At 39.2% G+C, this 9210-nt stretch overlaps 3 non-coding genes across 3 annotated transcripts; all 3 read left to right on the top strand.

Annotated features, from left to right (window-relative positions):
* Window positions 1-7233: 7233 nt before the first annotated feature.
* On the top strand, window positions 7234-7306 carry TRNAA-UGC (transfer RNA alanine (anticodon UGC)). The gene has a single exon. It is a non-coding gene; the product is annotated as a tRNA-Ala (tRNA).
* A 478-nt stretch (window positions 7307-7784) lies between these two features.
* Window positions 7785-7857, top strand: TRNAA-AGC (transfer RNA alanine (anticodon AGC)). Its single transcript has one exon. It is a non-coding gene; the product is annotated as a tRNA-Ala (tRNA).
* A 205-nt stretch (window positions 7858-8062) lies between these two features.
* TRNAA-AGC (transfer RNA alanine (anticodon AGC)) lies at window positions 8063-8135 on the top strand. The gene has a single exon. It is a non-coding gene; the product is annotated as a tRNA-Ala (tRNA).
* Window positions 8136-9210: the final 1075 nt, after the last annotated feature.

Raw genomic sequence — 9210 nt, 5'->3', positions numbered from 1 at the left:
ATTTCAGATATCTCAAAATTCTCTTGATTCCTTCCCAATGGTATAAGTTAGGATTGCTTACATGTCTTGACAACAAATTAACGGCAAGGGTGATATCAGGTCTGGTCAAATTAGATATGTATAATAATGACCCAATAATTGATCGATATAAAGTGTTATCTTTGAATGGCTCGTGTTCATTGTGCATGTTTCTATGAAAGTTGGTTGACATGGGAGTTTCACAAATTTTTGAGTTAATTATATTGCACTTTTGTATGAGTTCTATAATTTTATCTTTTTGGGACAATTTGAAACCCTTATCGGTTTTATCAATTTGGACTCCTAAATATTTGTTTACCTTTCCTAATATTTTTAAGTTGAAATGTTTACCCAATTGTTCAGCAAAATCATCACATTTAATTTTATCATGTCCAAAATATAATATGTCATCAACATAAATCAAAACATATTCAATAGAATTATTATTTCTTTTAGTGAAAAAACATAAATCAGATGAAGTAGCTATAAAATCCATATCATTAAGTATTTTTGATAAACATTCATACCATCGTTTGCCAGACTGTTTCAATCCATAAAGACTCTTACTCAATAGCCAAATCTCTCCCTTTTTTGTATTCTTTCCTGGGGGTGCTTTTACATAAATTTCTTTATCAAGATCAGCATGTAGATAAGCAGTTTGTACATCAAACTGATATACGTCTAAATTTAAGATGGAAGCTAATACCAATGCTGTCTTCACACTTTCTGATCTAACGGTTGGAGAGTAAGTGTCCTCATAGTCATCTGGAAATCTTTGGGCAAAACCTTGAGCTACTAACCTAGCTTTATATAGGAATTTACCATCTTCTAGCTCTTTGATTTTAAAAATCCATTTAGTGCCAATGGGGGACTTTTCTGTGGGTAGATCTGTTGGTGAATATACATTTAGTTCCTTCAAACTATCCATCTCCTTTTTCATTGCTTCCTCCCATTTATTTTTTTCTTCTAGAGGTAATTTGAGTATGTCATCATATGTATTGGGAGTCAGATATTTAGCTTGGATAGACAGTACGTAATCATCTAATCTTTTAGGAATTGTACCCCTATTAGATCTAATGGGTCTATTCTGGGGTTGTTCATTGCTATGCATATATTTAGTTTCTTTTTCAGTTAATTGGTCTACTTTCAATGTGGGATGTCCTTTCTTCCATTCATCATTAATTATTTTTGGGTATTTGAGATTGTTTGTTGTTATAATTTTGGGGTTGGTATCTGTTGAATAATGTTCTGTGTGTGTGTGTGTAGTGTTTTTTGATTCTGGATATATCTCGTTGAGGTGTATTTTTGACCAATTCGCGTGTTCATGAAACACGGCAGATCTGGATACAATGAAATGGTTATTTTTATCAATGAAGCGATATCCCTTGGTTCCTGATTCATACCCCATAAATATTAGTCTTTTGGATACTTTCTCTCCTTTGTGCCTCAATTGTGTGGGTACATATACATCAGCAGTTACACCAAATATGTGTAAATGTCCAATTTTTGGTTTTTTGCCATACATGAGTTCATATGGGGTTTTGTTGAGTGTACTTGATCATAAGCGGTTTAGAGTATAATTGGAATAAGTAAGGGCTTCAGCCCAGAATGATTGGCTTAAACCAGCATCGTCTAACACACATTTAACCATGGTTTGTAGCAAACCATTTTTTCTCTCTGATACTCCATTTTGAAAGGGGGAGAAGGGACAAGATTTAAAGTGCAATATTCCTTGTAATTTTAGCCAATTTGAAAATTCGTTGGATAAAAATTCCGACCCTCTGTCGGTCATTATTTGTTTAATTTTAATATTATGTTGGGTTTCTACCATTTTAAAGAATTCCTTAAATTTTTTGAAAACTTCACTTTTATGATTAAGGGTGTACACAAAACCAAACCTACTGTAGTCATCGACTATGGTTAGAAAGTATCTTTTCCTATATTTAATTGAAGGTTTCATTGGGCCTACAACATCCATATGAACTAGCTGAAAAATTGAATGCGTGGTGCGAGTGGCTTTTTTGGGCTTAGGTTTATTTTTGAGTTTGGATGAATTGCACACGGAGCATTCCAAATAATTTTTACAATTTTTTATTTTTAAGTCTTCGGAACATTCTAACATTTTCCGTATGACAGGGAAACTTGCGTGTCCTAGCTTTCTGTGGAGTAAATGGGTATAGTTGTCGTGTATAGGTTTTCCATTGTGTAAATTTTCTGATATATTAGTATCAGCAGTTGGTATATTATTATTACCCCCTTCATGACTATCTGGCTTTGCCTCTTTGTTTTTTAATTGATAGTTTGCGTAGATTAATTCGTTATTTTGTGGTAGTAGATATGTTAGTCCTTCATTTGTCAACAGTTTGCAAATGTTTCTGTTGTTTTTAGTCATAAATACTTTTCCACTTTTGAATGTGGTCTCTACTTTATTTTCTATGCTTAATTTTAGAATTGCCAATATATTATTTGGAATTTCGGGTATAAATAGTACCCCTTCTATTTTTCCTATACCTTTTATATGCATGTCACCTACTCCTCTTACTAGGACTTCATTTTGGTTTGCTACTTTTATGTAATATTCATTTTCTGTGAAGTTGTTTAATATTTTTCTATTGTGAGTTGTGTGACATGTGGCTCCAGAATCGATGAGCCAAGTGTTGAGTGAATCTGATGTTGATGTATCACTGTCTTTTATTCCATATAGTGATCCTTTTTTGTTTTCCCTAGGGTTGTTTCTGTACATTTGTTTTTCTTTAGAATGTGGTGATTCCCTGCGTTTATATCTGTAGTCAGGGGAAGTTCTAGCTAAGAAATGTATTCTTCTATCTTTGTGATGATATGTATCACTATATCCTGCGTTCTTGGGGCAGTCTCTTTTTTGATGTCTTTCAGATCCACATATTGAGCATTCATGTGGGTATCTGTCTCTGACTATAAAATCTGTCCTTTTTTGATTTCTACCTTCCCTTTGTTGTGCATACCGTTCCTTTCTAAGTCTGTCTTCAGCAATAAGTTTATTGGTAAGGTTTTCTAAGGTAATTTGTTCTAAACTTAAGTTATCAATTAAAGTAATATAGTTATCCCAGCTGTGGTCTAATGAATTGATTATAATGCTTTTCATAGTGTTATCAGAAATATTTTCCCCCCTTTGGATGAGATCTGCTCTGGTTGCATTCAGATTCAGGATATGTTCACTCATAGAAGTATCATGTTTTAGTCTGGCAGAATAGAAATCTCTTGAAATTTTAGTGGTTGTGGCTATATTTTTGCTATAAAACAAATTAAATAATTTTTGGTATGTTTCAGATACGGTTAGATTATGTTCAATACTAGGAAGGATACTTGGGGAAATAGAAGCAATTAATATATAATAAGCCTTATGATGGAAGCAGTCTATTTCATAAGTCCAAGGTTTGTCTGGTGGATTATCAATAAAAAATAAAACATTTTCTCTCAAATATATAATTTGTAAACACTGGCTCCATTCCATTAAGTTGCTTCCATCTAATTTTAATTTTATAAAGTCTGTAGATAGTGTTCCTGAGTGTTGTGAGATGTTATTTATGTTCAGGAGCTGTCCATGGTTTAAGACCTTAGCATACTCACAATAAGGCTTAGGTATGGTAGATGCATGTCTGTATTTACTTATCTCTATGTTCTGGTTGGATCTGTGCTGACTTGTATTTATGTCTTCTTCTTTTTTCTTTGCAGGTTCGTTCTGCGCATGCTCAGTCCTCATTCTTCCCCAGCAGTCGACGAGGGAGGATCCTGTGCCTGCAGCTCCCGGGATGAAGTCGCAGTCGGCCTTCTGTTCTTCGGCTTTGTTTCCGGAGGGCCTCTGGTGACTGAAGAATGCCCGGGATGCTGTCCTGCTCGTCGGGGAGTCTCTGAAGTCGCGGCGATCGAAGAAAAAGCCACCGGAGGCTTGTCGGCCATGTTCTTCAAAGCGGTCAGGAAGCGGAGCTCAAAGCAGGCCGTCATTGGCGATGAAGTCGGGTCGCTCAGTAAGGTGTTCTTTGGCAGGTAAGTATGGTTGCCAGTGCGTCTTTTCTCGGGTGACTAGGTCTTCTTTTAGATAGTTTATTTGCTTTTGACTTTTGATAGGTGTTAGTTTAGAATTTTCTTTTTCATTTTCTGATTGTTTGTTAGGTATTTTTAGTTTAGTCCCGAATGCTGCAGTTAACACCTGTATGGCATTATCTATTTCAAGTTCAGTAGGTTGAGTGCTGTATTGTTTAAATAGTTGTTTTTTATTTATTTCTGGACTCGGGTAGGCATCTTCTTGGTAGGTTTTGTTTCCCGCTTTGTAGTTTAAGATTTGAGATTCCTTTAGTGATTGGTCGGCCATTTTGGGAGTATTAGATAGATAAGATGGCCACCATGAAAAAGGCGGGAAACTATCGCCATCTTCAGTGTTGTTTTTATAGTCAGGGGTTGACTTTCTTACCTTGGATTTTTCTTGCTTATTATGTTCGTTATCTGCTGCTGTTCCGTGGTTGTTTATCATGCTGCGGATTTTCACAAGCAGATTTGATTCAACTGTAGTTGTTTCTATTAATTCTAGTATTTTTCTTTTTACTTCACCTTCTTTGTTTGAGGTTGAGGGGGTGTCTTCTGTTCCAGCTAGTGGTTGTTTGTTTTGTGTTAGCAATTCATTTTCTTGTAATTGTATGTGTTTCTTCATGTCTTCAATTAGTGTGTTTTTGTCAGGAGTCAGCTGGGCTGCCATTCTTTTTGTTATATATCTAGTGGCAGGTCTTCTTTTGTCTTTTTGTGATTCTTGCATTTTTATGTTTGGTTGGGCCTACCAAACCATCCTCTTGCTACCAATTTGTTACTAGTTTAATTTTTCTGGTCAGGCCCAATATAAGAGACTGAAGCCTTTCTTATAACAAAGGTATTTATTTCTTGTCTTCCTCAGGAATACATTTGGACAGCTGAGGTTCTGACAGGAGCAACGGCTTATATACAGAGGAGGTGGAGCAAAAGGTAAGTAGGGACCAATGGCAAGGAACATAATGACATCACATAATAACATATATACAAATACACATATTTACAGAGAACAAGTTAGGTATTTTCAACTGTAACAATATTTTATAAAGAATAAAATATATTTAGATATACAGATAACCCCTGAGTTACGAGCATTCCCTTAGTGAACATTCAAAGTTACGCAATCAGCGCCCCCTAGCGTTTCCAAACAGGGCCCAAAACTATGAATCTTGCAGCACCATGGCAGTTGTTCACCCTTATGAACAACCGCAGAGGCTCTGCAGCATTCATCCTGCATGTTGACAGCCAAAATGGAGCTTCTGAGGGGTGGATTAGCCCCTCAGAAGCCCTGTTCAGACATCCAGAGGCCTCCCCCGGCCCATTGCAGGCCAAAATGGAGCCTCTGGGAGCCAGATCTGCTTGGATCAGGCCCCTGGAGGCTCCATTTTGGCCTGCAATGACCCGGGGGAGGCGTGCAGAAGCCCGAATGGAACTGCAGAGAGGTGCAGGAGGCTGGGGAGGAGATTGCTTGCTAGATCTTCACAAGGTTAGTGACCCAACATGGCAGGTTGGGGGGGAAAGCAATTTGGGGAGCATGAGGTATTTCAGTGGGTCAAGGAGGCCTTGGGTGGTCTTAGGCAGGTGGCCTGTTCCATTATTAGCACCCTCTGGCCTTCCCCATCCTGAAATACCTCATGTGCACTTAATGAGCCTCGCATTTAATTAACAAATGTGTAGGCAAAAGGAGGGAGTGATCTCATTCAAGGTACGAGATTCACTCTCACGAATCTTCAGGTTACAAATGGAATGGGCAGACTCCTTTGCATTCATAACTTGAGGACTACCTGTAAAACTTCTCACAGTGGATTTTTGATAGCTTTAGTATCTGGATGAATCTTTTCAGTTCACAAAAAGAGTATAAAATCCTGCCAAGCTAATGCCAAATGGGGAATTAGCTCAAATGGTAGAGCGCTCGCTTAGCATGCGAGAGGTAACAGGATCAATGCCTGCATTCTCCAGTCAGTCTCTATTCACTTTTGTCTTCCATTCAGAAAATCCTCATGCAGGAAAGTTTTGTGTATTTTCCTGGACTACAAATTCATGGAAATGCAGAATCTTGGTGCTGGGATCAATGCCCGCCTTTTCTAGACAGACTTTTGGTTGATTTTATCATCCTTCTTCAAGAACTACTACCCCACTCCACCCCTGTGATTGTGCATATGATTTTCTGTGTGGGTGTTTCTTGAGAAATTGTGGAGAAGCACAGCAGGAACGCTGTGAAATTAGCTCAAATGAAACAATGCTTGCTCAACACACAAGAGGCAGTAAGTTCAACGCCCAAGCCTACCTTTAACACTGTATGCCATTTTATTAGACCATTTTTGAAACTTCTTTGTATTCTTTAGTATTCAAATTGGACCATTTTTATTTCTGTCTTTATTTAAAGGATTTATATGACCACCCATTCTATGCCACATGACTCTGGGTGGCTAACAACACTGACTATAAACAGAAACACTAAAAGCAATGCAACAACAACAACAACAAAAAAATGAAGAAAATCCAGGACCCCAATCCAGCAATATTACCTATTGATCTATACCCCTCTAAGCTGAGGGGCACCAAAGACTGCACAAGCTGCCTCATGCAGGACCATTTGTAACTTCTGTATGGTCTTCAGGGGCAGCCCCATGTGGAGCGCATTGCAGTAGTCCAACTGTCAAATGACACGGCATGAATGACGGTGAATGTGAGGCAGACAGGAGGGAAGCTGAGGTTGCTGTTTGAGCTTGGGAAAAGCAGCTGCAGCCGTGTAGAAATGTTTACACACCTTTTCCCAAGGCTAGGCTCAGCTCATCCCTTTCCCCAAAGGGCCATAAAAGATTGTACAGCCTCAGAAACCTACAAGGAGATGAGCGAACTCATTCCCCCCAAACCCTCCATGCCTGCTGCCAGTTTGGTGAAAGAAACTTCACCCTCACAGGCTCCCATGCTGGCATCTCTGCAGTCTGGCACAGCTACAGAACTCACAGCTGAGATGAACTTGTCCATTTCCTCTGAATCCACCTGCTCAAACTCTTCCCAGGTAAATGGAGCTCAGGTGTGTCTTGGTCATTTCTAGCAGATTTACTACTACTTGGCATTTAATTTCATCTCCTTGGTTTTTTTGCTTCTTCTCCTGAATTCTTGCAGTTTTGTGGGTCAAGGCTGCTCATAGCTGGGGAATTAGCTCATATGGTAGAGCACTTGCTTTGCATGCAAGAGGTGGTGGGATCGATGCCCACATTCTCCAGTCCAATTTTTACTTATTTTTCCAAAGTAGTAGACCCTTTCGATCTACTCAGTTTCAATATCTTGTCCCAAATTCTTCTAACGTGGTAGAACATTGACAGGCGGTTTACTTTCCTTTGCTAAAAAAGTATTAGATCATTTTCATCTCTTCATTTTCTGCATCTTGTCCTGAATTCTTGTAACATGGTAGAACAAGATCGACAGGGGAATTATCTCATACGGTAGAGCGCTTGCTTTGCATGCAAGAGGTGGTGGGATCGATGCCCACATTCTCCAGTCCAATTTTTTTACTTATTTTTCCAAAGTATTAGACCGTTTTGATCTACTCAGTTTCACAATCTTGTCCCAAATTCTTCTAACGTGGTAGATCATTGACAGGCGGTTTACTTTCCTTTGCTAAAAAGTATTAGATCATTTTCACCTCTTCATTTTCTGCATCTTGTCCTGAATTCTTGTAACATGGTAGAACAAGGTTGACAGGGGAATTAGCTCAAGTGGTAGAGCGCTCGCTTAGCATGCGAGAGGTAGCAGGATCAATGCCTGCATTCTCCAGTCAGTCTCTCTTCAGTTTTGACATCCATTCAGATCCTCATGCAGGCAAGTTTTGGATGCAAGAGGTGGTGGGATCGATGCCCACATTCTCCAGTCCAAGTTTTTTTACTTACTTTTCCAAAGTATTAGACCCTTTCGATCTACTTAGTTTCAATATCTTGTCCCAAATTCTTCTAACATGGTAGAACAAGGTTAACAGGCAGTTGGGGAATTAGCTCAAATGGTAGAGCACTCGCTTAGCATGCGAGAGGTAGCAGGATCAATACCTGCATTCTCCAGTCAGTCTCTCTTCAGTTTTGACATCCATACAGAAGATTCTCTTTGCATATTTTCCTGGACTTGGAATTGGTGGCAATATAGAAGCTTTGCTTTGCCTGCATGAGGTGGTGTGGATCAATGCCCACTTTTTTATAAGACAGGCGTTTGGTTGATTTTATCTTCCTTCCCCAAGATCCATCCCACTCCACCCCTGTGATTCTGCATATGATCTTCTGTGTGGGTGTTTCTTGAGAAGTGATGGAGCAGCAATGGTAGAATGCTGTGAAACTAGCTCAAATGGAAGAGTGCTTGCTTCACACAGAAGAGGTAGTAGATTTTATTTTCCAATCAACCTTTACCCTATTTTGGCAAACTATTAGACCATTTTTATTTATATGTTTACTAGCTAGACGCCCGTGCTTCTCTACGAAACTATGTGATTAGGCATGATAAATTGACACTTAAAGCCTGAAACTTAATGTAGAATGTGTAACTCCATAGCATCAGAGCGTGTTAATATAAGGCAACTGGCAGTTGGAACAGAGGGGGAGGGGGAGTAGAATGTTCCAGCTACAGGCCAGATGAGTCACGTGCTGGCCACGCCCACACCCAGTTTAGAGAAGAGATAGCATCTGAGCATGTTAATATAAGGCAACTGGCAGTTGGAACAGAATTCTTTTCAGGTTGGGAGGGGGAGTAGAATCAGTGGTGAGTTTCTATCGGTTCGCTCCGGTTTGAGCGAATCAGTAGTGGCGGCAGCAGGAGGGTCCACCCACCCGCCCGGACATCATCACAGATGCTCTGCGCATGTGCAGAAGTGCTGCGTACGAGCTAAGTGAGCAAAGTGAGAGGACCCTTTAGATAACTTTCAAAATGCCTATTTGAGAATGTATCTTTATCATGCCTTGAAAAAATATATAAAAGCTGGTTGAATCCTTTGTTGTGTCTTGGCATTTTTCTTTTGCTGAAGCACTTTAATAAAAGGAAATCAATCCTGCACCTTGTGTCTGGTAATCTTCATTAGCTTTGGGACCAGGCAAAGACCTGAATTTGGGGACAACAGTAGAACTACGTTGACAGGTAGTTGGGGAATTA

The sequence above is a fragment of the Pituophis catenifer genome, unplaced genomic scaffold (genome assembly GCF_029215685.1).
Source record: "Pituophis catenifer annectens isolate HBS135680 unplaced genomic scaffold, rPitCat1.0.hap2 SCAF_2, whole genome shotgun sequence".
NCBI classification, from domain to species: domain Eukaryota; kingdom Metazoa; phylum Chordata; class Lepidosauria; order Squamata; family Colubridae; genus Pituophis; species Pituophis catenifer.
Note: the sequence above shows the minus strand (reverse complement) of the source record. Positions and strands in the feature narration are given on the sequence as shown.